This window comes from Pteropus medius, unplaced genomic scaffold (genome assembly GCF_902729225.1).
Source record: "Pteropus medius unplaced genomic scaffold, Ma_sr-lr_union100, whole genome shotgun sequence".
Taxonomy (NCBI): domain Eukaryota; kingdom Metazoa; phylum Chordata; class Mammalia; order Chiroptera; family Pteropodidae; genus Pteropus; species Pteropus medius.
The window spans coordinates 1,042,992-1,069,460 of NW_024340699.1; the positions used below are offsets into that span (position 1 = coordinate 1,042,992).

The 26,469-nt window shown below is 43.2% G+C and overlaps 1 long non-coding RNA gene across 1 annotated transcript in view; it reads left to right on the forward strand.

Moving 5' to 3' along the window:
- Positions 1–26,469, forward strand: part of LOC120614019 (uncharacterized) — a 185,952-nt gene that overhangs the window by 144,522 nt on the left and 14,961 nt on the right. The window lies entirely within an intron of this gene.

Below are 26,469 nucleotides of genomic sequence, written 5' to 3' on the forward strand. Positions count from 1 at the left end.
GATTGTTGAACAAATTTTAAACCAATTCCTTATATAATGAATAGCTAATTAAAGTCACAGTAGTTTTGCTTTTCATTATCCCTGCCCTCCTACATTGTAAGAAATGTTAACAGTGCCAGACTTTTTAGCATCTGGAAATTGTATAAAATTCAATTTCTGAATAAAAATATTCTACCATTTCCTGGTGAATTCATTTTGTTAAATTCCAAAATTTTGCTCATCCCTTTGTAAATGATGAAGAAGGGCAAAAATTAATGCGATTTTCAAAAAAATATGTTTTTCTAAGTGGCCATCCTGTTCCATAAAATGAGTCCACAAATTAAGTAATGTAGAAATGCTGTTTATGACTAACATCCAGTTCTAAAAATGAAACCATTTACAGATTTCTTCATATAAATATTCATCAATAAATATATATTGAGTACCCATTGTGTATTAACCATTATGTTGGGTAATGAGAATTCTCTTTGCAGGATTCCAAAGAACCACAGAGAATGTTTTCCTGGGGATTACATTCCTTGGGCTTTCAGTCTCACTTCTGCAACAGCTGCAGAAGGTTCTCAGAAGCACATTTGCAGTATCTCCAACTACTTTGTCACCGTTGGCAGTAGGCAGACTCTTAGGTGGAGCTGTTCTTTTAGTATATTAAACAATGATCAAAACTTTGTTCATTTTTTCCACCGCTATTCGTCATCTAATTTCCCATAACCCTTAGGGTACTATGTGTGTGACAAGTGTGTACATGATCATATGTATAACAAAAAGAACATATACCACACAGAGAAAAACAAATAAAATAAACTGGGTTGGGGGCATAATTTATCATACAGTTTTAAAAAAAATGTATATTCAACCCATAAAAGATATTTGCTAATTTAAGATTTTGCAAGGGACATTTTGCCTAAACAACATATATTCCTTTTTCTAGTAGCATCACCCTAATTTTGTTTGAGGAGACCAATGTTGTTCTATTCTCAGTCTATGTGTTTTGAGTATGCTCCCCAGATCTAGCAGTGAGCATGTGACATAAGCTGCCAATCAGCATATGCCAATTCTCATGCCATGGTTATTGGCTCTGGGGCAGTCATGTGACTCAAGCTAGTCCAATGAGAGCTTCACCCAAATTGCTGGAAGAGCCTAGATAGAGGCATATAGTCTTCCCTTTAGGACTGCTAACGAATTGTGATGTATCGTGGGACTTTAGGCTGCCATCATGCTAACAAATGGGAAGATTCATCCAGAGAGTAGAGCCAACCCAGAAGGCAGAGCTGAGATGAGGGAAGAAAAATCACACCCCATGATATCTTAGCCTTTTTCTTGAGACTAAAAATTCCTTAAAATTTTTATTAGCAAACCCGTCACTTTTAGTAACTTCTTCTACCTCTCTAGCTGTTTATAAACTAACAAGTATGTATGTAGTGAACATTTACTTAGCTTTAATAAGCTGCCTTTCAAGCCATTAGAGAAAGATTTAGAGGTTAAAGAATGATGTGGTTGGTAATTTACGTTTGAATCAACCTCCTATTTTATAGACAATGTTAAAAAGTACCTATAAATATTTCTTCTTGGCATCGTCAGTAATCTTTATGGATTAAGTGCCCAGCACGTTCTGCATGTTGTTCACTTCACAGTTCACCTGAGCAGGCATGAGCTTCCCTCCCATCTACCCCTTTTCTTCTCCTGTTTCCGTTGTTACTTGAGAGTCTTTCTTCTACAGTACAGGGTAGTGGATCTCTGAGAAGGTCACCGATATTGATGTATTCCTCACCTTAACTTCCTGCTTTTGCCCCCAGGATCCTGACTCCCATAATAAAATCAGGTGGAAATCCAGGAATATACATTTTTCAGTATAAACTCAATAATTTTAACCCATCATGAGCTGCTTTTTGTGAAGTACTGGCCCAAGAGACAGAATCCTAGAGGATTATAGGTGAAGGGAACTTTACATGTGATGTAGTCCAGTCTTTGTCCTCAACACCTGTTTTGTACTTTTGAAAACTAGAATCCAGATCAAGAGGTGAATGCAAATGGTGCCAGCACTAGATCCAAGTCCCTTGACTCTCTCCAAAACCTTTTCTACTGTACTTGTGTGGTCTTCACACTGAAACCTGAAACAGAACGCAGCTATGCTCTCCTCTGCAGTCTGAAATTGTTTTCAGAAAAAGAAAAAGGATAAAGGAATAATGTGAAACCTCTTAGCTGGTGTCATGCTATCCTGCTGTGGTCTCTGGCTGGTTATTTTGCATATGGGACAGAGAACATCTGTAATAATATATGCCTACAGTTTTCTGAGGATATACTATGTACCAAGCCCTTTGTTCATACATATATTCTCTCTTTTAATATTCACATCATCCTTAGGAAAGAGGCACCAGCCCTGCCTCTGGGTGTGAAAAGTGAGGTTAAGTAATTTGTCCAAACCACTCATTCAGGACTCAACTATGATTTTAGTCCTAGGGGGAATGGCAGCTTGCCCTACTTTTCTTTCTTCTTCTCCTTCTTTTTCTTTCCCTCCCTCTCTCTCTTCTTCCCTCTTTCTCTCCCTTTCTCCATCCACCCCCATTCCCCTTCTCCTCTTCTTCCTTCTTCTTTCTCTTCTTCCCAAGGACAAGACCCTTGATGTGAGCCTGTAAACCTGCAGATGTAAGTCATTTGTTATTATATGTGAGTGCATGGCAGTGTGCACTATCCCCACATAGCACTTTCAAATGAGGTCAAAAACTTTGTCTTTGCCAACATAGAGCAACATGTTCTAAAATATTCAGAAAGTTCCACGGTCTAGGAATTGATGAAGATCATTGAACTTGAATCTCCTGTGGTAAAGAGAAAGTCTGGGATATTCCTGATGAAGAATAGGAAGAAGAAGATGATGAAGAAGATGATGATAATGATGATGATAGTGATGATTATGATGGTAAATAGTAATATTCACTGAGAGCCAGTGATGTCTCAGACACTGTTCTCAGGATTCTGTATACATTATTTCTTTTACTCCTTACAACAGTCCTAAGATGTAGGAATCATTATTACTCTCATTGCTTTTATAAACAAACTGAGTTAGAAATAGGGTACGTAAATTGCCACAGTTCTAAGCAAGTAGTGGAGCTGGGAATCAAAATCAAGCAGTCTCGTTCCCGAGCTTGTGCAAAATAAAATAGCGGCTAAATAATAGAATTGAATGACTTGCCCAAATCAGAATGGGCAAATCCCCAAGTCAGAGTCTTTAGGAATGGCCAGGAAGACCATATTTCATGCTTCTTTTTTATCTCTCTCAGTCCCTAGGACAACATTCAAATGTAGAATAATGACAGTATTGGTTATTAACACATTATGAGAATGCACTACATATGTTGGACACGTTAAGTCCTTTGAAAACATTATGTCATGTAACCCCGTGGTCATCCCACGAGTTGGGTACTATTATTAAATTCCACTTACGGATAAGAAATTGCATAACTTGCCCAATGTCATTGCCTAGCCCTTGATCAACATACTTCCTGAATTACTCAAGAGAAGTACTTGATCTAGTTGATAGCCTAGCCCTTGATCAACATACTTCCTTAATTACTCAAGAGAAGTTCTTGATCTCTACCTATTCCAAGTCTAAAAGTGTTAGAATACTCCATGAGCTTGTGAGACATTTACAAGAGCTTGGTTATCCCTTACAGAAACAACTCCAATCTCAGTGTGGCTCTTGGTGGTTGAGAACCCTTCTGGGGTGCTGTGTCTGGAATTTCATTCAGCATTTTTCTATGATAGCAGAGTGGACTGACACGAACTCTAGTGTAACCAATCCACAGTGGAAACCAGATGGGGTCAAGCCAGGGCTCAACTTCTGAATAGAAGTGATCTTTATATTTCATTGCTCCCGAACATTCCTGATACAATGTCCATGGCAAATAACCAGAAGGCTCCCTTTCAGAGAGACCACATTATAATTTCTCAACAAATTACAAAACCTGAATTTTCTAAAGTCACTTAGTTTTATATATCTTCCAAGTATAATTTTAATAGCTTTCTTTCCATTAAAGCTTTGTTCTTTTTTCCCCACTCTTACTAACAAAGCAGCTCTCTAGCTGATTTCCTGTCTGTGGTTTTGAGTTGAGTTGGAGTATGTGGGTTGGGCCTGCAGCCCACAGTGAGCTCTCTCCCAGTGCCATCTGCACACCTCATTTGACACTGAATCATGCATTCTTCCATTCTAATGTGTCTCTCAGATTGCAGATTGTATTGTTATTTAAATTTTTGTGTGTTTAAGTCTTGTCTCCTCAACTAGCTTGTAAGTTCCCTGAGGTCGAGGACTATGGTTTTTTTAATCTTCTTTGCAGCCCCCATAATACTGTTCGGTACATTGCCAGTGAAACATGTTGAAGGAACTGGCTCATGTGCTGTCTGAGTTCTCCGTGCCTTGCACTTTGTGGCAACTTCATAATCTTCATAAATGTGAAGTGCTGTCTTTGCTCCAGGCCTGGTGACAGGTCTCTAGGAGTGCTCAGTGAAAAACAGTGGATGAGGGTCAGACTGCTTTGGCTTGTACACCAGTTCTACCACTCATTAGCTGTCTGACATCAGCAATTTTAACCCCTCTATAATTCAATTTTTTTTTTTCAATAATACGGTGCACGTTATCATGCTTACATTCTAAAGTTGCTTCAAGGATTAAGTTAATATATATATATATATATATATATATATATATATATATATATACACACACACACATATATATATGCTGCTTGGAAGAGAAGAGGGCTGGGTTTTTGGTAAATGATCAATAGATAGTGGCTATTATGATTGTTGTTACTATTATCAATGATCTTCAAGCAAAGACTACCAGGAACACACCTGTAGTTGAACAAGTTGGGTTTCGTACTCGTTGAGGGAGGACACGCACCATGGGGAGCCATGGGGCATCTCAGTAAGAGGGTATTAAGACCTCTTGTAGGATTTGAGCTTGTGTTAGGTGCTGTCAGAAAGTAGGGATAATCCTATGATTGCGTATCTAAAGAAATCGTATTTAGAAGGAGAGTCTAGATGGAGGTTGAGTATCTAAATAAATTTTATGTAGCATTAGGGAACACCAGACAATGCTAAGGCTGTAATTGCTTAAGAAGCAACAGATAAAGAAAGCCATTGTAAAAAATCAAGTCAAATAGAAGTAAAAAACAAACAAAAAAAGCAACAGAAAGACACAAGCTTGGTTATTTTTGTGGTTCGGACAATGTTCATGTTTTTCTGTGTGCAGACATGATTATGGAGTGGTCTTATTTTTGTCTTGACCCATCGTGGTCACGGAGTGGTCTTATCTGATGCTGATGCTCTGTGAAATTGTTTATGTTCAGTGACAGAATAAGCATCATGGCCTAGCTGACAGTACTAGGCCAGCTCCTGGCTGTCTGCGGTGGCTTGTCTCGTTCTCACTATAAAGAAAGTAGTAATAAGGGCCTCCACTTACTGAACATTTTATTTACCAGACATTGCGCGTATCAGTTCACCTGTGTTAGCAGATATCAGCCGTCCTGTAAAGTGACTGTTGTTATTAACAACTTACACATGAGAGGACTGAGGCGAGGCCCCGAGAGGCTGAGTAAACAGCTAAGGTTGCAGAGCTGGGAAGCGATGGAGTTTTATGACCCACAACCAACCAACTCTGAAGTCTGTGATGTTCAACCCTATGAGAGCAACAGCCGATTGAGGACCTACATTTGGCCCGATGCTTTGCAAGTACTCCTTTCTTCGTGATTCATCCCTCAAAACCTTGTAACTTAGTAAGAGAGGCAAGACTAATATATACATCTGTCATGTAAGGCAGATTATGATCCAACTCCATTATACATATAGACAAGAGAGAGTGATACATTTATTCATTCAATGTAGATTTATTGAACATCTCCTCCAGTGTGGAGGCACCATGCTAAATGTCAGTCCAGAGTTGTATGAGTGAAATAAATTAAGTCCCTGACATGTTGCAAATTACATTTTGTGGGAAAGAGGAACATTAAACAATGAAGCAAATAAATAGATAATTATATAATCAAAAAGGCCTCTGCAGCTAGGGAGTGCAGAGACAGTAACAACACAAAGGTGGGGCAGACCTATAGCCCTAAGCAGGCACAGGGGGATCTCTGAAGAAGTAACATTTCAGCTGAGACCTTACAGCTGAGAAGGAGACAGCTTTGAGAAGAACCAAGGGAAGAGCATTCCAAGCAGAAGGAATAGAATGTGCAAAGACTCCGTGACTAGAGAAAGTGAAGGAAATCCTAGAAAGGGAAGAGGACCCAGGGTGGCTGGAGCATACAGCGTGAGATGAGATGGGAAGGTAGCCTGGCAGGTTATTTAGGGCTTCATAGGTTTAACCAGAGTCCAAAATTCTTTCCTTGATGCCATGGGAAGCCATTGAAGGCTTTTAAGTAGGGGAATGAGTTAATTCCAAGCTAGATCCTAACAAGGACTTGATGGTACAGCGGGTAGGGGGTGGGGGTTGAGTTGGGCCATGGAGGAAGGATATCATTAACAAAGATGGAGAATGATATACCAACAAAAGCAGACTGTGTGGGAAACAACACAGTGGGGGACCCACAGAGGGGGTGTCATGGTAGGTGAGCAAGTTCATGCTGCTGGAGAGGAGACTTCATGTTGAGGGTGGAGGGTGCCGTAGGAAGGCAATTCTAGAAATTGTTCTTGGAACCAGACTAGGAGCCTTGAAGTCCAAATTTCTATAGGGAATGGAGTCATAATATCGACGGATAGATGATTGACAGATGGAACAGAAGGCTCCTTATTTCTGTGGATTGGATTATGAGTATTCATCTGTTCTTGTCAGGTAAAACTCAGTGATAACAGAGCCAGAAAGACAGATTTGCTTTGCTCATAAATACAAACAAAACAAACACAACCTTTGAAGTTTACGATATTGAAGAGATTCATTTTTCCATGTTGCTAATGTTTTATATTGCAATTATTGTTTTTAATGAATTGGTTCTCCAAAAGCCTCCTCAGACTTCTAGATTTTGGCTGGCACTAGAAAAGACTGATCAATATTCTGGACAATCATGTGACTTTTCTATTTACATAAAAACTTTTGAAAAAAAAATGTCTTTGCATAGTCATTTTTGCCATAGTTGGAAGTTCAAATGAACACTGAAACTTTTTGCACTTTAGTGAGGCTTTGTCCTCTGTTTGGACAAAACACTAGTATGGCTGTGAGCCCAATGTCCGCTCTCATGATAGGACCATGTGAAACTGTAGGAAGGGAGGAGGTTTCTGGAATGTCATGCTGTAGCTGTGGGCTGTGTTATTGAAATTGGTAGGATTCCTTATAGTTATAACTAATTCATATTGTCTAGCTTAGGAAAAAAATGGGGGGTATTTCAATAAGAGTAGGCGATATCTCATATAACTTTTGATCCCTAGTCTCTATCTTTCATATGGTACCTATATATCAACACCTTCTGGGCAATCACCTCTTCTCCATTTCCATCCATGGGCTTCAGTAGAACTGGCTTTCCCTCTGGTAGTAGGCTGGCCATGTGATTCAGGTCCATCAGCTAGAGCATCACATTCTTCCAGGCCCTGGGTATTGGCTCAGAATGGCCAGTTTGAGCCACTGAGAAGCTTTAAGACTTTTACTAGGAATTCTGCGTAAAGATCTCACTTTTGCCAAGAAAATAAACCTACTAGAATATAGTGCTGGAAGATTCTAGGAGCCATCATAGCAGTATGAGGGATGAGCCTGCCAGAGCTAAAAGGAAGCTCTCATAAGAAATCATAGCTGAGCAATGGAGACTGAAAGCACTTGCATTGCTTGAAGCCTGGATCAAGCAATGCCTGAAGCTGGACCCCAAATTGTTCACTGATATGAAAAAATAAACTCTCTTGCTTAAGTCAGTTTGAGTCAAATTTTTCTAACCTTATAACTGAGAAATACAAGGAAGTGAGGAGAATCTTATGAAACCAAAGAACAGGAGTTTCGATAGAGACCAGAAAAAGACTAGCAGCAGAAAACAGAGACCCATGCAGAACCTCAAGCAACTTTCTTTACCTTTCTTTCCTCTCTGCTTCTGCCTGGGTGCCTTTTTATCCTTTTCTCACTGTAGACTGGCTTCTTCCCTTCAGCAGCTGCCTTTGCAAGACTTGGCTGCCAGCAGCTCCCAAGCAAGCATGTTACACCCTAGTCATTGGAAGAGACTAACAAGAGTCTCTCTCGGTCCCAGTTCTAAATCACCCGGAGAGAAGCCCCGAATGACCTGAGTTCGGTTGGGTAGTTTTAGGAGTAAATTCTATTATCTGAGCTTTGTGAGGGGCTTTGAATAGAAAAGGTTCAGCTTCAAAACAGGTTTATTACCCCCATTCTAATGCCACCCCTCGTTTGTAAGAGGTTAGGAACAGGGGGCATGAGAGGCGTGCTCAGCATTGAAAATGATGGACGGTCATGTCCTTTGGTGAAATGTTTTCAACTGGGGTAAGGGCCATCTGCTGTCAGTCCTTTGCAACCCTGTTCAAAAGAGATAAGACCAGTTGTCTCAGTTTTCTTGGGACTGAGGGATTTCTTGGAACAGGGACTCTAGTGCTAAAAGCAGGATGGTCTCGGGCATACCTGGGTGGTTGATCATCAGAGGTTTGCTGGCGGCAGGCTGAATCTTTATCCCTAGACTAGGACGGAGTGCTAATTTAGTGGTACTCTGACCAAAATTGTGGTTTCAGGAGTTATGCAGACCTCTTCTTGTTCATACCTCTGACCAGAGCCATCCTTTGTTCTGTGACATAAAATAGCTTGGGTTTAGGGAGTCGGCACCCAGACCTGTCTGGCTATCAGCATCGCTTACAGAGCTTGCAGAATGCCTTTCAATGCCTCTTTCAATGCCTCTTCCCTCTCCCCAGATTGATAGGATTCGAACCTCTGGAGTAGGAATTCAGGCTTTAGCAGTTTTGAAATGTTCCCTAGATGATTCTAAGGGGCAGCCAGGTTAAGAGCCTGGTGTATGGGACTGTGTACAAAGGATGGGGTCTCCTGGTTGGCAAACCAAAGTCATCAGCAAGGCTTTGTCCTCCTCCTGGAGTTGGGTGGAGGAAGCAAAGCCAGTGTTCAGGTGTCGGACAACTGTTCATCCTCCTGCGCCAGAGTCTCTGAAAGCCTGAGCTGGCACTCACACTGCACGTCTTAACCCTCCGCCCGCCACACAGCGCTTAGGCTCCGTGTTAACCTCTCTTCTTCTTGTCCACAGAGGCTAAGTAGGCAGAAAAGTTAGGGCTGTGGTTCACCGACAGCGTTGCATTGCAAAGTGGGGAGGAATCAGCCTCCTAACAATGAAGATTTTTCAGCATCTCGGGGTGGCTCAGGTGCACTGTGTTGTGATCAGCATGGCCAGAGGGGTAGGCATCATCTGGCATGGACTTGGACGCTGGAGTCCCAGCCTTACCCTGTGGATCGTGAGTCAGTGCCTAGTAAAGGGAACCATGGTAAACTCGATAACTACTCCAAAAGTTGTCAAATACAGTCATTTCTTTTTCCAAAAAGAAGCGCTATAGGTGGAGATGAAAGGGACATTAGTGGGGTTACGTCCCCCGTGTTTCTCATCAGTCAGACCTCATGTCCCCTCCAAACCCTGCATCCGCAACGCCATGTTCGGTGTAAAGAAGGAAGTGCACTTGGGAAAAGACAGAAAGGCATGAAAGAGAACTGTGGCCAGCACAGTGTGGGGCAAGGGCTGCGAGCGCCTTGGGGAGGTGTTGGAACCTGCTTAGAAACAGTGTTTGGAGTCCAGGTTGCCAAGAGAACAGAGGGTGGGGAAACCTATCCCCTTATCCCGACCAGAACCATGCACTCCAGCAGGAGAAAACCCTGACCTTGTTTGAACAGCTGGAGCGAGGAGTTAGCATAGTGCACTTGATCTGTGTGGGTGCCTCTCCTTGGAGCAATTAAAGCCCCAGCATCAGAGAAAGGCCTGAAAAGGGCCTTAGTGCCTGTCGACTCCAATCACTCACTCACCTTACCAGCGAGGAGAGGAGGCCCTGGGAGGGGCAAGGCTGGAGTGTCTCCACGAATTAGGGGCGGGGCAAGGACTGGCTGCCTGGCCTCCTGACTCTGGCAACAGTGAATGTTCCACTTAGAAACAGGACTTACCAGAAGGAGGAGCCCCAGTGAATTTCCACATCCTCATCCCCGGCCAAGTGGACCCTGCATCCCCTCTTTTAAGACAGAACATTTTCTTCCCAACTGCCACCTCCCACTCCCAACAAGGTCAACCCTGAGTATGGTTGTGAGATAATCTCACAGTGAGATTACACCAGGACTCTCTCCAATTCCGCCATCCTGCAGTGTGGCTATTTATGATGTCATCATATGGCATTTGGGCTTTTTTTTTTTCCTTTCATTCTTTTCTCCCCCCTTTTTTGAAGCAATAAATCACATTATTTCAGACTAGCGAGACATGTCCACATGGATTAGTGACTGATAAATTTGACTATGTTTTCAAAGAAAAATGTTTTCATTATTTGGAAATATGCTCCATAAACTCAGTGAGGAGGCTCGATTTCTTATGAAAAGTCCTTAAGGTATCTGCTTAAGTAACATACATTCAAAAATATTTTTTAGTGCCTGATGTATGTTGCTATGACTACTGTTAGAATTACAACAATGAAAAAAAGTCCATCTCTGTGCTTGAGAATTTTGCAGCAGAGTGGGGGTAGAATAATTAATTTATTAAGATGATAGTTGTTTGTAGGATACCAGTCTCTAAAATGGTTGATAAAGTGGATCTTTTTCAAGCAGCTTAAACATCTTCCAATCATCTACCTCAGAATTTTTTTATGCTCTTGATGTCCCCGGCAAACCTTTTCATTATGGAAAGTATAAAGAGCAAGATCAGCTGAACTCCAGTTCAAGGGATTGTAAATTCTGACTCAGTGGAGCAAGATTTGATGAGGTTTTCCTTGCACACAGCAACCCCCTGCAGAGAACATAACCTTTCTTGCACCAAAATAACAAATCCAATACGTGCGTTTGCTGGTTTGATAAAGGCAGCATGTCTTGCTGTCCTAACCTCTGCAAAAGTCATGAGGGTGGGTCTTCCTTTGGCCCCATCTCTAAGTCACCTCTAGCCTTGAATTCTCAGCCTCTTCCCAGGCGGTGGGGAGAAGGGGCTCCTGTTATCTCGCTTTGCTGATATGCCACGCTAATGGCATGAAGCTCCCTTGGCTATCCAGAATGGAAGAAACAGAACACCAATTTAAATCATGAAAAAAAGTCAGTGAATCTATCATCATTAATCTTGCTGTCAGTTTTAATTTTGGGGACATTACCTCACTCAACACCAGTTGAAAAGAGCTGCCAAAACCGATGATGTCATCATCACTAGCCACGTCTGACCCTGCCTGCTGATTCTCAGAGCTCAGAGCAAGTTAATAAATCCCCTGGCACTTGGACACACAGTAGAGTTTTATTACAATGAAGGTATAACCCGTGATGTTGTTTCAATTAAATGGCCTGAGAAAATACTTTCTTGTGTTTAGCAAAACTGTAAAACATAATTATCCTCATGCAGTTGGGCCTGTTTATTGTGCTGACGTGATGATTATATATTCTTTTCTACATTCTCTCTCTCTCTCTCTCTCTCTCTCTCTTATGCACACACAAATAATTTCAGAGAGGAGTAGAAATGATTCCAAACATGGCTCTATAGACAGCTGAATATTCCACACAAATATCTTTTCTAGGTTACCACCTAGAGACCTGGCTGGAGACTGCATAACTACATAACTACACTGAAGCATCCAGGAACCTTTGGTGTGAAAAGCAGTTGAGGAAAGTCTGGGGCTTGGCATTTGAAATCTCAGTCAGAGCAGAATGTTGACTCTCTTAAAGAGGGGGTACACTGGGGAAAACCTGGAGAATGACTGCTGCTTACTCAAAACTCGGACCTCGTTGCTCTTCAGATATTTATAAATAATTTCCTTCGACATGTTTGCAACTGTTAAAGATATTAGTTTTTGCTAGTTCTTCCCCGTGGCCCATCTGAAGTCCCCTGACCTGACCCTCCTGTGAAGTCACCCTGCTGAACGGGCGCCATTGTGTCAGGGGCATTGCCAGAGCATCGGCACACGGGGTCAGAAAGACAGGCGTGGGCCGATCCTTGGCATTTCAGCTGGAGGAGAGCTTCAGGGTATGCTGGGACACCTCCTGCCTTCCAATGCAATTTCCTGTTAGGCGGCATGACAGGTTTAGACGACATCACACTAGGTGTATGACGTCGATGAGCAATGTTTTCAAATACTCCTTGGGGTGATTATCTCCTCTTTTAAGCACTGTCTATATGATAGGATACTAGCTGTGTGTGACTGCATGAATGTACACATGGACACACACGCTCACACCCACACATTTTGAAGTTTTTAAGCTTAGTGAGAATTGGTAAGCATCAGAAACCTGGCTCAAGTCCCCATAAGTCCTTTCCCTCTGAGTTATTCCACATGACCCCTCCTAAACTCTTATTGCACACCCCTCCCCCCACCAGCAAGCTCCCCTAAATGGCCCGCATCAATCATGCCCAGTGGCTCAGTTGGCTTTGCACAGAGCGCAGATGAAGATGAAGGGAAGACCCACAATCTCATTTTTCTTGCCCATCTCAAACAAGAACTGATCCTAGGTCTCCAGGGGTGAGTGAACAGTACACAAATTCACTGTCCCTTTTGCCCTCCCAGATGGAAGCCCTTGGAGATTTTTTATTATTATTTTTAATGGTCTAATATAAAGTACATCCATTCACAAGATACATTGCCTGATGTAAGAATACATAACTGCATCCTGTTAACAATTCCTGCTGTTTATGGAATATCGTCTCGACATACTTGTTAAACCTCAATAAATATGTTTTTAATAACCATATGGTATTTAACATGTAATAACTGTCTTATTAGGTCTAAATTAAATTCTTGCTCATGACACTTAATTTAAAGTGTGAGCAACCTTTCCCTGGCTAAGAAGGAATTTGAAATAACTATGTTACGGATACTTCTTTTGAAGAGGAGAGACTGTTTAAAAATCATGTGTTTTAATGATATGATTAAAACAAAATTGCACTTTAAAAAATGCATACATGGGGGATTCAAGCGAATACAACCTACAGTGGAGTCCTACCAATACAGGAAATTGACGAGTTAAAGGGCCACATTCAGAATGCAATTATTTCATGTGTGGTGCACTTAAGTCTCTAAGGTATGCTAAGAGAACAACTGGGCTTCTCTCTCTCTCTCTCTCTCTTTGTTCTTCATGTTCTTTCTCACTGCCCAGCATGAAGGCGGTAGACAAAGCTGATTCGGGACACGATAGTGAAGAACAGAAATTAGGTCACAATGCACTCACTTCCTTTACAGGTGACTGACTCTGCTCTACCCTTTTTTATTGTTGTTTTGTCGCTTCACTCATTTTGGCCCCTGTCTACCCCATTTCCTACCTAGGTGCCTGAAAAAGGCTAATATAGCCTTTCATGCTTCAGTACTTCCCTTGACACTTTGATAATCCCCCATTGGAGGGAGAGCAGACAGAAAGAGGCTTGCAGAGAACTGGTTGGGGAGATGTGTGCCTTGGTCGCATTTTGCATGTCGGAATTTGTTCAGGCAGGGAGATTGTCTGAAGTGCTTTGGAGAAGTAAGAGGCAGAAGGTGAGTGTAAGTCTTAGCCCGAGAAGCACCTGCTCTACAGGGTTGGGCAAAGCATAAGGAAGGGAAAGCCCAAATGTGAGCAGAACAAGAGTGAAAGATAGGAACTGAGAGACTGAGCCCAACCGATAGAGGAGCCAAAGAAGAGGTAGCTGTATTGGGAAAGGCTCCGTGAAGGCGGAGGCACTTGATGTCAGCCTTTAAAGCCTCGAGATGGGTAGCAGTAAGCCCTGGTGAAAGGGGAGGTCGTTTTAGTCTAGACAGTGGTCCTGCGGTCCCCAACCAGCAGCTTCAGCATCATTTAGGAACTTGTTAGAAATGCACGCACTTGCACACATGCCCCCTACCCGCGCCCCTGGCTCCAACTCCACACTGATCTATAGAACCAGAAACTCTGGGAGTGTGACCCAGCACTCTGCGTTCTATAACTCCTCTAAGTGACTTAGATGCATGCCAAATGTGGGATCCTCCGCTCCAGAACACACTTTGCCAATCTCAGCACTACCGACATTTGGGACTGGATAATTCTTTGTCGTGGGGCACTATTCTGTGTGTTGTAGGATATTTAGCAACACCCCTGGCCTCTACCCACTAGATGCCAATAGCCCCTCCATCCCTCCCCAGTTGTGAAAACCAAAAATGTCTTCAACCATTGCTAAAATATCCCCAGGGAGCAAAATCTCTCGCCCCGACTGAGAATCACCACTCTAGAAGAAAGAACAGAGTATATGAAAAATTATGGCGTTGGGAATCTCAGGGCATATTTCAGAAATAATGAGTACTCCACCATGAAGAATATTCTAGGAATGAGTATAAGAGTGTCAGAAAATAAGCTACAAGGAAGACTAGAGCCTGTGTTGGGACACCATTCACTAAAGAGTAAATTTGTTTAGACTTATTCAGAGAGCACTGTGGAGTCACTGAAGGTTAAGATGGAGTGTAATATAACTAAGCCTCTGCTTCGAAATACATTAGGTTAGAGCAATGAGTCTCAAACCATTGTGAGAAATATATTTACATAATGGCTCAGAGCATACACGTATACCTTTATGAAACGTTTAAAAACTATTTTTATGGTACTTATAATACAGTCTGAATTTTTTTCTATTTTATTCTATTCAGTTCTATTTCGTTTTGTTCTGTTCTATTTTATTTTAAAAATTCTGGTTTTGACACTAAATGATTTCATAACCCACTAATGGGCATGGCCCATTGCTTGAAAAACACTGGATTAGAAATGAAAAGACACTGGAAATGAAGGAGCAGAGGGATTGGGAGAGGAAGAGTTCAATTGCCCAGGCAAAGGGCACTGGGAACCTAATACTAGGGTGGAAACGAGGCAGAGAGAGGAGCTGGCTGGGACCTTTCAGATCCAGAGACTGTAAGGAAGAAATAGAAGTCAGAAAAAAAAAAATGTGGCTTTTATTATTTTTTGTAATTATTATTATTTATTTTTTTCAGTGCTGCTAACATAAATAGGTGCCGAAATAGTAGAGTTACGAAGGCTTGTTTTTGTTTTTATTTCTTTACTAAATTTTGGCCGGGGGGAAGGAGATGATGTTTCTGGCTATGGGCCTGCAGAGTTTGAACTGCTTAGCATGGTGGAACTGTGCAGAAAACCACAGGAAAGGTAGGCCGTGGCATGGAGGGGGTCAGGGGTGGTGCCGTGGATTTATGAGTCATGCCCATGCGAGGCCTGGTGGGTGAGGTCACCGGAGAAGGGAAAATGCGGTTCCTGAGGCTAATAGCCTCTCCCTGTATATTGATATCTATCTGAGTAATAATATTCATTTCTAGTGTAATAAAGACCCACTCAGCAGATGGTATCACATCATAAATAAGTCAAAGCAAACCCAAGATGTGATCCTTGCCCTTTGAGAGGCTATAATTCATTTAGGCCCCCTGGCTTGAGCTGAATGGTATTTTCCTATTTATTGAGCACCAGCTATCAGCCACATACTATTCTAAGTGCTGAGAGTAAAGCCGTGAATGAAATCAATACCCCTGCCAGCAGGAAGCTTATTCTCTAATAGAGGGATATGGACCATAATATGGACCAAATAAAATAAGCAAACACACAAATAAATAAAATATATTATGTCAGATGATGGTAAATGCTGTGGAGAAAAATAAAGCAGGGAAGGGAAGGGGGTGCCGTATGGAGGAATTGCAACCTTAAATCAGAGGAGTCCTCTCGAAAAACTGGTGATTGAGTCCCCTGAGCGTCCCTGGTTTCTTAGCATGACTGACATGTCCAGGGATAAAAGCATGATGAATCTAGTCCTGGTGGTCTTGAGGCAGAGTGTGATGGAAGGCTGTGAGCGGGGACGGAGGGGGCAGGGGGTGGAGATCTTACTAGGAGGCTCAGTTCTGGGCTCTCATGTTACTCCTGTTTTGGTGGCATGTTCTCCAGGGCAGGGCTGTACGTCCTCGCCACCTTGACTCCTGTCTACTTCATCTTACTGCACTCCCATTTACTAACTCTTCCTTTCCAAAGCCCTTTCCCATCTTATTTTTTATTTAGAAGTCATAAAACTCGCTGAACACGGGGATCTCAGAACTTATTCTCATGACGGGGGAGAGGCACTGGTCTCGTGTTCTAGGTATATCTGTGTGTAGCTGACTATGGGTCACTGTTTCTATGGGCTGTTAAGAGTTATTACATGAAAATAGGATTTTATGGTCAACTACATTTGGGAAATGCCGGGCTAAACAAGTTTAACAGGATTTTTGACTGTAGGAGTTTACAAAATCTGTAGTGTACTATCGGGCATTGTGAATCTTCAAGAAGGAAATAGAATGTGCATGGATTTTCAACCTTATTTGGCCGTGGAAACCCTCTGTTGTGAAAAATTTCTCAGGGGACTGTTGTCCTAAGGTCCACACTTTGGGAAATAGAAAACTGCTGTGTTGTATGATGATGGGCAAATCACTCAGCCCTTCCGAATCTTACTCTCTTCATCCATAAAATGAGAATGTTGGCCTACTGCCCAAAGAATGTCGGCAGTACCACGGGGCTCTGTCCTTGGTCTTAGAGTTGTTCATGATTTTATCAGTGACCTTGGTGAAGAGAAGAGAGATTATTATCACATCTGTAGAAGGCACAGTGTTGGAAGGGCGACTAATAGGTCAGATGACAGAATCAAGACCTAAACTTCTCTCAACATGTTAGAATGATAGGCCCAAGTGATCTGTAGAAAACTTAATAAGGATGAATATAGTGTCTTGCTTTTAGTTTCGGAAAATTGATTTTTCAAGTGTAAGGTGTGGGAGAGCAGGTTTGACAGCAGTTTATACGGAAAAAAAGACCTAAAGATTTTGATTGACCACAAGCCCAAGACGAGTCATCAGGGTATGCGGCTGCTCTAAACTGAACACAGCCAGGCCTTATGAACAGAAACTATTCTATTCTGTGGGAACTGTGGGCTCACTTTTCTGATCAGTTGCCACCTGGAGTATTAATATCTAATGTTTTCGAGTGCATATTAAAAGCTTGTCATTGTATCATGCATGTTGTGCGTGTCATCTGATATAGTCCCCACAATAGACACGTGAGGTGCTATTATAATTACTTCCGCTCTACGGATCAGGACACTGAGACTCAGAGATCACACCAAAAGTGAACTGGAGAGCCTGAATTTGAAAGCAGGTGGACTTTGTCCAAAACTTGGCTATTTTGACTTCTTCCAGGATGGCAGGATGGGAATCATAAGATCTGAAGATCTAAGGGAACAATTGATGCTGTTTGAAAGGATAAAGGGGGTAAGGTGAGCAAACCTCCTAACACACAGCAGCGCTTCCGTTGCAGAGACATCGATTCTCGCTTTGCTGCTTTGTTGGGTGGAACTAGGAATGGCTAGTGGAAGTCCCAGGGAGAAAGATTTCAATTTAATATAAGAAAAGACTTTCCAAGGGTTAGACTAATCCAAAATGTTAGGAAACCTCATTAAATAGTATATTCTCTCTCTGTCTCTCTGTCTCTCTGTCTCTCTGTCTCTCTGTCTCTCTCTCTCTCTCTCTCTCTCTGCTTCTCAGAGTATTCAGGTAGAGGCTAAATGATCATGAGTTTCAGTTCTTGGCCAAAGTGCTGAAATGCATGAATTGAGCTGGGAACTAATTAATTTAATAACTCAGTCAATCTGATTGGTCATAATGCTTGAAAAACTTTGGGATACACAAAGTAGTATGACACGGTCCCTGCTTTCAAAGAATGTCTTGTCGAGTCAGAGAGGCATGTAAGCAAATTACAGGGGATCCTGGGCTTACGGTGGCTCGACTTGTGAGCTCTGCTTTCGTGACCCTTTTTAGCCTAAATATTGCTCCCTCAGAAAAGAGCCAAAACTTGTGTTTTGGGTTTCCCAGTGGCTGCCAAAGACATAGTCTTCTGACAGTTAATGGTAGTTAGGGTCTAAGGCAATTCAGGGCACTCTGGTTGAAATGGGAAAGCAAGAAATCATTGAGGGGAAGGAGGAGGAGGAGATGGAAGCAGAACCAGTAGTTGAAGAAGACTAAGCACAGGGAGAGCTGCGCCACCAAGAAGCTCTTTGTCCCTGACGCGTTCAAGTGCTTTCAGAGGCATTAGCATCCATTGAAATACAGGGCTTTTGACACCAATGACCTTACTTATGAATGCCATGCAGATCATGGTCACAAAGAAGAGCATCTGTGCCTACTTCAAGGAGCATAACCAGAAAAAAGACTATGTTCCATCTAAGCTCATTGGATTCTAGTTTTAAGAAGCCTCATTCAGTCTACCCCATGATAAAACATTCCCCAGAAGAACTTTTAGAATATAGCATTTGTGTTCCATGTTTTATTTTTATGTAATAAATGCTTTGCAAAAATGTTTTTTTCGACTCATTTATTTTCTGTTAGGTTTTGGAATTTTTATAAATGCATAGACTTAGAACAAGCTCTACTCTCTATGGCAGTGAACCAGTTGAGTCCAAAGGTAGAGGTCACCAAGTGTACGGCCATCCCCGTAACTGAAATGTGTGTAGGATACAATGGGGACCAAGAAGCGGGTGACGGACTGCTTCCAGGAGGCTTGGGAGGAGGTCAGGGAGATTCGTGATTCCAGTAGGAATTATTCAGGCAGACAAGAGAAAAGAGGAAGAGGAAGTAATGGGATCAGCTCCACAAAGGCCCATAGTAGCATGGCTGTGAGAAAACCTTCCACTTCTCAAGTTGTTCTGACTAGATTATTCTCTACCAGAACTATTGGACATCTGTTACCTGAGGCATACAGGGTGATTTTAGGTAGATGGCACAAACTCACGGCATCAAATAAGACTGAATCTCATAATAAAAGTGTTCTTTTTTAAAATTCTCTTTTAATCCCCTGATTATGTCAAAGAGAAAATCATAGATCCATGTTGGTAGGCAGACTAACAGCGCTTAAGCACAGAGAGAGGAGATCTCAAATTTTTCTCTCTCTGTCTCTGTAGTCTTACCTGCAAAACGAGGGGTGACAGGGTGAAAATAGGGTGAAAATAGGTACTAATTCAGAGAGTTGTGACAATTAACTAAAGTATGTAAAGCATTCAGAATCAAGCCTGGCACATAGTAAGATCTCAATAAATATTGCGTGTTATTATTTTAATTTTTGTTGCCATTGTCAACATTTTTATTGTTAGACAGGAAACATTTACCTGGCTAAAATATAATGATACGGCTTTGTTTTTATTAAATCCATCTTTACAGTTAACAGTCACCTTCTGTATGTTGTAATTGATACTGGTTTCTTTAAAAGAAATAGATTTATGAAAGTAAAGAATAATAAATAAAAGTGGTACATGGAAAAAGCACAAGTCATGCAGGCAGAATGTGAATGAACACAATTTGGAAACTACAGACCCAGGTTATCTTTAAGGGTCTTTGCAGTTCTAAAAGTCAAAGATTGAGCTGATGAAGGAGGGAGGCCCAGAGAGGATAGAAATTTCACCCAAGGTCACTGGGCTCATTAGTGGCAGAGCTAGGAGCAGATCCAAGACTTCCAGATGCTCAGCCTCACGTTCTTCCCCATGGGTCTTGCTCATGGTCCAAAGCCCTGAGCCTTCTCAGCTGAGAGAGCCCTGTCTTGGCTTTGCCCCGGCAGAAGGGGCACTGAGAGGGGTACAGCCCCACAGAGAACTCTCCCCAGCCCCCGCCTTCTGACTGCAGCAGACCCTGAACTATACCCTAAAACCAACAGTGGCCTGTCTTCCTCTTCCTGCGTTCTCACTGAGGCCCGACACCATGTCCAACACTGGGAATTTGGGTGGGCCTAGAGTGAGTGCCTTTAGTATTACTGCTATAATTCAAAACATCCAAATTATTATTTTCTCCACAAAATTCAGCCAGGAGAGTGCTGTTAAGTGGAGGGAAAAGTGTTTGTTACGCTAGGCGTTCCAACAAAACGTCCTCCTTTGCCATTAAATCATAGCATTTCTAAATGAAATGATATGTTGCAAACTTTGGCAGTGCCTGAAATTTGGACGTTGTACAGATTTTTTTTCTCTTTCCCATTTTGTGCTTTTTTTCTCCATGTGATCCAGATAACTACTATTTTCTGGCTTTACTTCTCTTATTTATCTTTCCTTATGACCCAAGTTGTCCACTTTCCCCAAGGACCTCAGATAACTTGATTTTCGGCCCGTAACTTATCATTTCAATAAATAGTGAGGATGGTAAATACAACCCATGGCCCAAATGGGTTGTTTCTTAGTATCCCCCTTTCTCTGGGATTAATTCTGAGGGCTTCGTGGAAAGAGAACTGCTCGTTGCCATGACATCCTCAAACAGAAAATTAATGAGGGCATATAGATACGGTAGTTAAATCCACAAAGACTGAAGTCTGTCAATAAAATCGATGAAAAACGGCTTCAACCACAACGACCCCTCCACTGGGGGTGCAGTCTTGTGTCCTCTGTGTGAGCACTACTACTGTCTACCCACTCATCACCGTCACTTCCACGAAGTGGCTCTGGGTGGAGCAGGCTGGCTCAGGCCCCAGCTTTTCTCTTATTTCTCAGTCTTTCCTGACAAGGCCTGCACAGTCCAGCAGGGTGGATCCTGCATCCACGGCTCCACTTTTGGTGCTCAAAGACTGGGATTAGCAGCTGAGGAAATCCAGGGACAGGCCGGGGTGTGCCTGAGCCCACAGCTGGGCGGCTCTCCTCCACCAGGACCCTGAGGACATGGACTAGGACTGAGGTCGTAAGTCAGAAAATTCGCCCTGCATTCTGGTTTACGTTCAGGAAAAGTCCCCCTGATGAACTGGGAGGCCGTGTCTGGCTGCTGCTCTGTTCTCTGGCCCCCGAGCCCACCGTGCCTCCTCTCCCCAGCATCTTCGGGCAGCGTCTGACAGTAGGCTCGGCTGTTTCTCTCTTTGGGCCCCCTCCTCTCCCTTTCTTGCTAGCTCTCCTTTCTTAAACAATTATTGAGGCCTGTAACCTAACTTTGGAATGTCTGGACTCAACAATCAGGGCACAGAAATGATAAATAAGAGCAACTCTATTCTCTGGCTTGGCCTGGGAGTGAGAGATTCTCATTAATCGAATATCTTGGTATTCATTCACCCACTTATACATTTACTTAGCAAACATTTATGAAGAATAGCATCAAGCACCATTCTAGAAATTATCTATGAACAAAACAGACAGGAATCTCCACTTGCATTGGACCTTATATTCTTAGGATCAGGACGAGCTTTATAGTTTACAGGGCCTAGTGCAAAGTCCTTTGTTCAGAAATTGTTAAGGATTCCAAGATGGCAACAACAGAGTATTAAAACATGGGGCCTTCTAAGCATAGGGCCCAGTGTGACTTGCACAGGTTGCACACCCACGAAGCCAGCCCTGGTAAGGATAAGTGGAAAGTTAACATGTGCACCACAGATGGATGGACAATGCAAAGGATTGAACATGATAAATCTGCTTTCTACAGGAGGGATATTAGTTGGATTCCTTGGTGATTCAGGGATCAAGACAGAATTTTTCTGGGTCTCAGGTCATTATTACATTATCATTTATCATTGTACAATTAAAGTATTGGCTCTGTGAGCTCTGCATAGTAGGATGGTGGCTTATGGAGAGTCATTTTGCTTGGGGATTCTAAAAGGGATCATAAACCCAGAGAAATTAGACTTTTTAAGATTAAACTGAATAGAGTTAATTCTCATGATTGCTTCCTGCAACCTCCTCAAAATCCTCTCAATATCCAAACGAAAGTAAGCATGTGATGTGAATACCGAAATTGTTACAGCTACAGTTATTCTGGACAATCTGGTTTAAAGGGACCCCAGTGGCATGCCAGTGCAGTGAATGGGTTCAGGGGTTCATTTCTCAGATGATCCTCAATGTGATTTTGAATGCGTCGACTTCAGATATTTGCGAATGGTGATTCCATCATTTCTTGAATTGCGGCCCCCAAGCTCGTGCCAGCCGCTTCCTTTACCCCTGTTCAAATGTTTCTCTTCCATCCAAAAGTAATGAAAAGAGAGCCAAGACTCTGACAGTTAACTTCACTTCTGGAAAAAAAATACCAAGAACATGACTCCCACTTCCAAGCCCAACTAACGCGGAGGGAAACGCCGGTGACTGGGCTGGCGTACACGTCCTGGAGTTTTATGAAAATAAAGAAATCGTGTCATCTTTGGAAATGAAAACCAACTGAGTAACAGCACGGTGTAGGGAAGGTTCTGTTCTCAAGGTGACTGTTTCACAACTTGGGCTATTTGGGGACTAAAATTTTTGACAGGTGATGTGGCTTGTCATTGTTGACTAGTCCAGCATTAGAAAGATGAGGAGTCGGAATAACTGGTTTGGAGCCTTATCTCTGCCACTAGGCCAACTTTCTAGCCCTCTAAGCCTGGGTTTCGTATCTGTAAAATGGGGGTGGCAATAATCCATTACTGAGTGTTACTGTGGGGTTCAAAAGAGCAATATACATATGTGAAAGTGCTTATAACCTGAAGAGTGCTTTACAGAAGTACGGATTATTGTTATTATTGTTACTGCTGTTATTATTAGTTTCTCTTTTCCAAGGTGAGCTCTTTAGAGGGCAAATACGAGGATGGCGTGAAAGAGACGTTGCAGGTGGGGCCCTCTGATCACTCACTTTTGGGGGAAGGAGGTAAAGTACAAGGTTTTGCCTGGCAGTGATGGTCGAGGGCAGCTGAATCCTGTCACAGAAAATTTAAAGGCCCTCCCCTTTTTCATTTCCCTCCATGAACTTCTGCCTGTAGTAATAAAAACCCCATGTTCGTGCCTGTGTCGTTTCATTGTAGGAGCTTGACTTTTATATGAATCTTTGTTCCTGTGTGGGGCTGCTGACTGTTATTTCTGCCTCATCTTACCAATGAAGAAAGGGAAGTGTGTGACATTAAATGATTTGCCCAGGTCACCCGGAAAGTCGGTGATGGAGTCTGTGAAAGAAAGAGTCAATTCTTAATCCCTGTGCTCCGTGTCAGTCACCAGAGGAAGCCCTGTAGTGTCCAGGGTGTTCTGATTCAGCCCTGCTGCCTCGCCAGGACCGGGAGCCATGGCTGTCTCTCTGTGGACATGTGCTCGACCTCCTCCCAGCTCCGATTGACTGCTAGAGCTCCATTTCCTGTGCAAACAGCTACGTTATCAGAACATAGGGATTATAAGCAATATTTACTGGCTAGGTACTGGCAGATGCTGTGAGGGGACCTGACACATTGGTGGCGCAGACACAAGCCTATGAAACAGAATTGGAGAAACCTAGAAAGACTCGTTTACACCTGGCTTTGAATCTCAGGGTAGCCACTTACCAGCTCTATGACTTCAAACAAGTTACGCAGCCCGTCTGAGCCTGCATTCCTTCACTTTAAAAATGGAGCTTTGAGCACCTACCTCAGGAGGATCATCGCGAGCGTTCGTCGGGCCTGTTTCCGGATGCATAAATGTGGGCGTACGTGGAGAATGAGATGGAGAGAAAGGAAGGAAGGAAGAAGGAGACACCGGCACGTGCGTAGCACATGTTAGGAGTGCCAGAAACGTCATTTCCGCCTTTCTTTCCTCAAATGGGCCTGCTACCAATCCTGACATCCTGGACTATAGGACACTTCTCAAGGGCTGTCATAGAGCTTTATGCTCTCATTCGAGTCAAGCCCTACATTGTATTCGCAGAGCGTTGTTGGATTGTTTCTTAGTCCTTAGAGGGGACAGTTATTGTATGACTTCTTAGAAAAGATTAGGCCCCACAGCGGGGTAGGCCTCAGGCACTGTGTTCCCAGGCCTACCTCTGCTGCCCCAGCATCGCCCTCCGGAGGGCTTCTTGCTGTTGCTGGTTTCCGTTTCTGCCTTTCCTCCCAGGCCACCAGCCTTCTGAGGGCAGGGACAGTGTCTGTCCCATTCAGCCGTCTCACCCACACTGAGCCTACCGCCTGCACATTCTAGTGAACCAATAAATGTTGCCGATGACGACTGTAGGAGAAGGTGACAGCAGTAAAGTTCATGGGTGCTAGGTTTAGAGTGGGTATTTAAGAAGATAAGTGCATTTCGGGCCCATTTCCATTTTTTTGGTATCGGTGCACATAGGACAACTTGGCTGTCAACACAAGTTCCTCTAAAAAGAAGAACCTTGGTCTGGGAGGACCACATGTTCACTCATTAATTCAGCAAGGTACATTTAGCATCAGCTGCATGCCAAGGACTGTTCTAGGTGCGGGGGTACATGTAGATGCTACCTGAAGAAACCCAAGCTCCTTCATGCTAGGAGATCGCATTCTTGGAGGAGAAAATAGACAACAGACAGATAACTATATGATGTGGCAGGTGGTACTAAGGGCTAGAGGGAAAATCAGCTGGATAAGAGAGCCAGTAAGTGAGAGGGGTGCTGTTGCAGGCTGTGGGTGAGGTAGAGAAGTAGAGAGGGAGGGGGCAGGGAGGGAGAAAGATGCTAAAGGGAAATACGAGCATAGGCCTGAAGCAGGGAGGGTCTGAGCCTCTGGGTACCGCAGGAAGCAGTTTAAGGTAGGAGATCAGCCAGAGTCATGACTGGCTTTTCACTCTGCTGGAGGCTGGAAGGCAGAGGGTCGAGGGGAAGCTGTCAGAGCCAGTATGGTGACTGTAAAGGAAACATGCCTGTCGTGATGGCTCAGGGCAGTCCTGGCTCCTCTTTCAGGCAAATACAGGTGACCATTTTCATCTTTGGGCTAGAGACACAGTCGTGGCTGCGTTTTATGTTTTGGCCATCTTCTCATGAAGTTTTTAACAATGGAAAATGCAAAGCTGCAGCAGTGACTCCCACACTACCTGAGGGCCAAACCCCCATTAGCTTCCCAGGTGGCTGCAGGGTCTGGCCGAGACTCCTTGGCTCTGGGAGAGTACTGGCCAGGAAAATAGCTCTTGGGAACCAGAGGTGGCAGATGCCAGCCCCTCGCACCCCCAAATCCCTTACCGATGAATAACAAGAGAGTGAGGGCCGGAAAGAGGAGCGGGCTCCAAGAATGCCCACTGCCGCAGCGAGACAGTTAACCTTCCATCTAAAGACATGTCAGGCAGAGAGAGAGAGGACATATTTCCAATTTCTCCCGAGAGGAGAAAGTGATGGGAACGTCGCACCTCCCAGTCGGTCCCCAGTTCACAGCGAAGAGCCTGAAAAATCACACACGAGAAGATGCGAAACAGATAAACAGAGCTGAGAGCTCCTCTGAGGAACTCCGAAGCACAGTGGCAGCTGGAAAACCTTGTTTTCCTCAGGTTTCCAAACTTCCCTCTACGAACTTCACTGTTGGTCTCCGTCTGGTGTGAATTGATTAATTCTTATAAATGATGCAGAGAGTCAGAGATCCAGGGCTGCTGCTTTCTGTTCTGAAACTAGCATGAAACAGATTTTGTTGCTACCTGCTAGGTTTTTGTTGTTTTTGTTGTTGTTGTTATTTTATCTGATCTTCTCCCCCATAAATATTTATGCTGGTAATTTAAAGTGGCCAAATGATGTTGTTATTTACCTGGGGAGAGTTTACCTTCATTCATTGTTTTTTTGTTTGTTTGTTTGTTTTGTGTTTTGTTTTGTTTGTTTTATGCCCTTTGTGCTTTGGCCACAGGACACATTCGTCAGCTGATCTTAAGTGCTAATATTTGCTTACTCCCACTCACAGAGGTGACCCTGTGCTTGGTAAAAGTTGGGGGAGGGGTTGACCTGGACTAGGGCGTCCACAAGAAGATCGAGTAGATTGAATGGCTGCCCAGTTTTGAAATTATCTCACAGTGTCGGGTGAACTATTCATTGATTCAAAATTATTTTTATTTAGTGCCGACATGTGCTGAGTGTCAGGATTACAGAAATGTGACCCTCAGTCTTAAGGAGGTCATGGATCGAAAGGGCAGAATGAAAAAAGAAGATCCATAGTAGTGGTGGAAGTGGTGGTTTACCCAGAAGTTTGTCCTTTCCCTCCTCCCTCCCTTCTCTCCTCCCTCCTCCTCTACCTCCTTCCTCCTTCCCCGCCTCCTTCCCTTCTCTCTCCTCCTCCTCCTCCCTTCCTTCCTTCAGCTATTATACAGCCCCTGGCCCCTTCCTTCCTTCCTTCCATTATTTCCTTTATTCATTCTTCTTCTCCTTCCCTCCCTTCCTTCCTTCCTCCCTCCCTTCCTTCCTCCCCATCTCTCTCTCTAGTACATATTATTGAGCACTTTACCCCGTAGCAATTACCAGTTAACAGTACGTAAGACCCAGTTGTTACTCCCATGACACTGACTCTTTAGTATCTGTTATCTAGTGTTTTAGTGAGAAATGGTCTTCTTTGGAGGACCAGTGGTTCCCAAAAAGCTGGTCCTTCATTTTTCATACCTTTAGCCACAATTT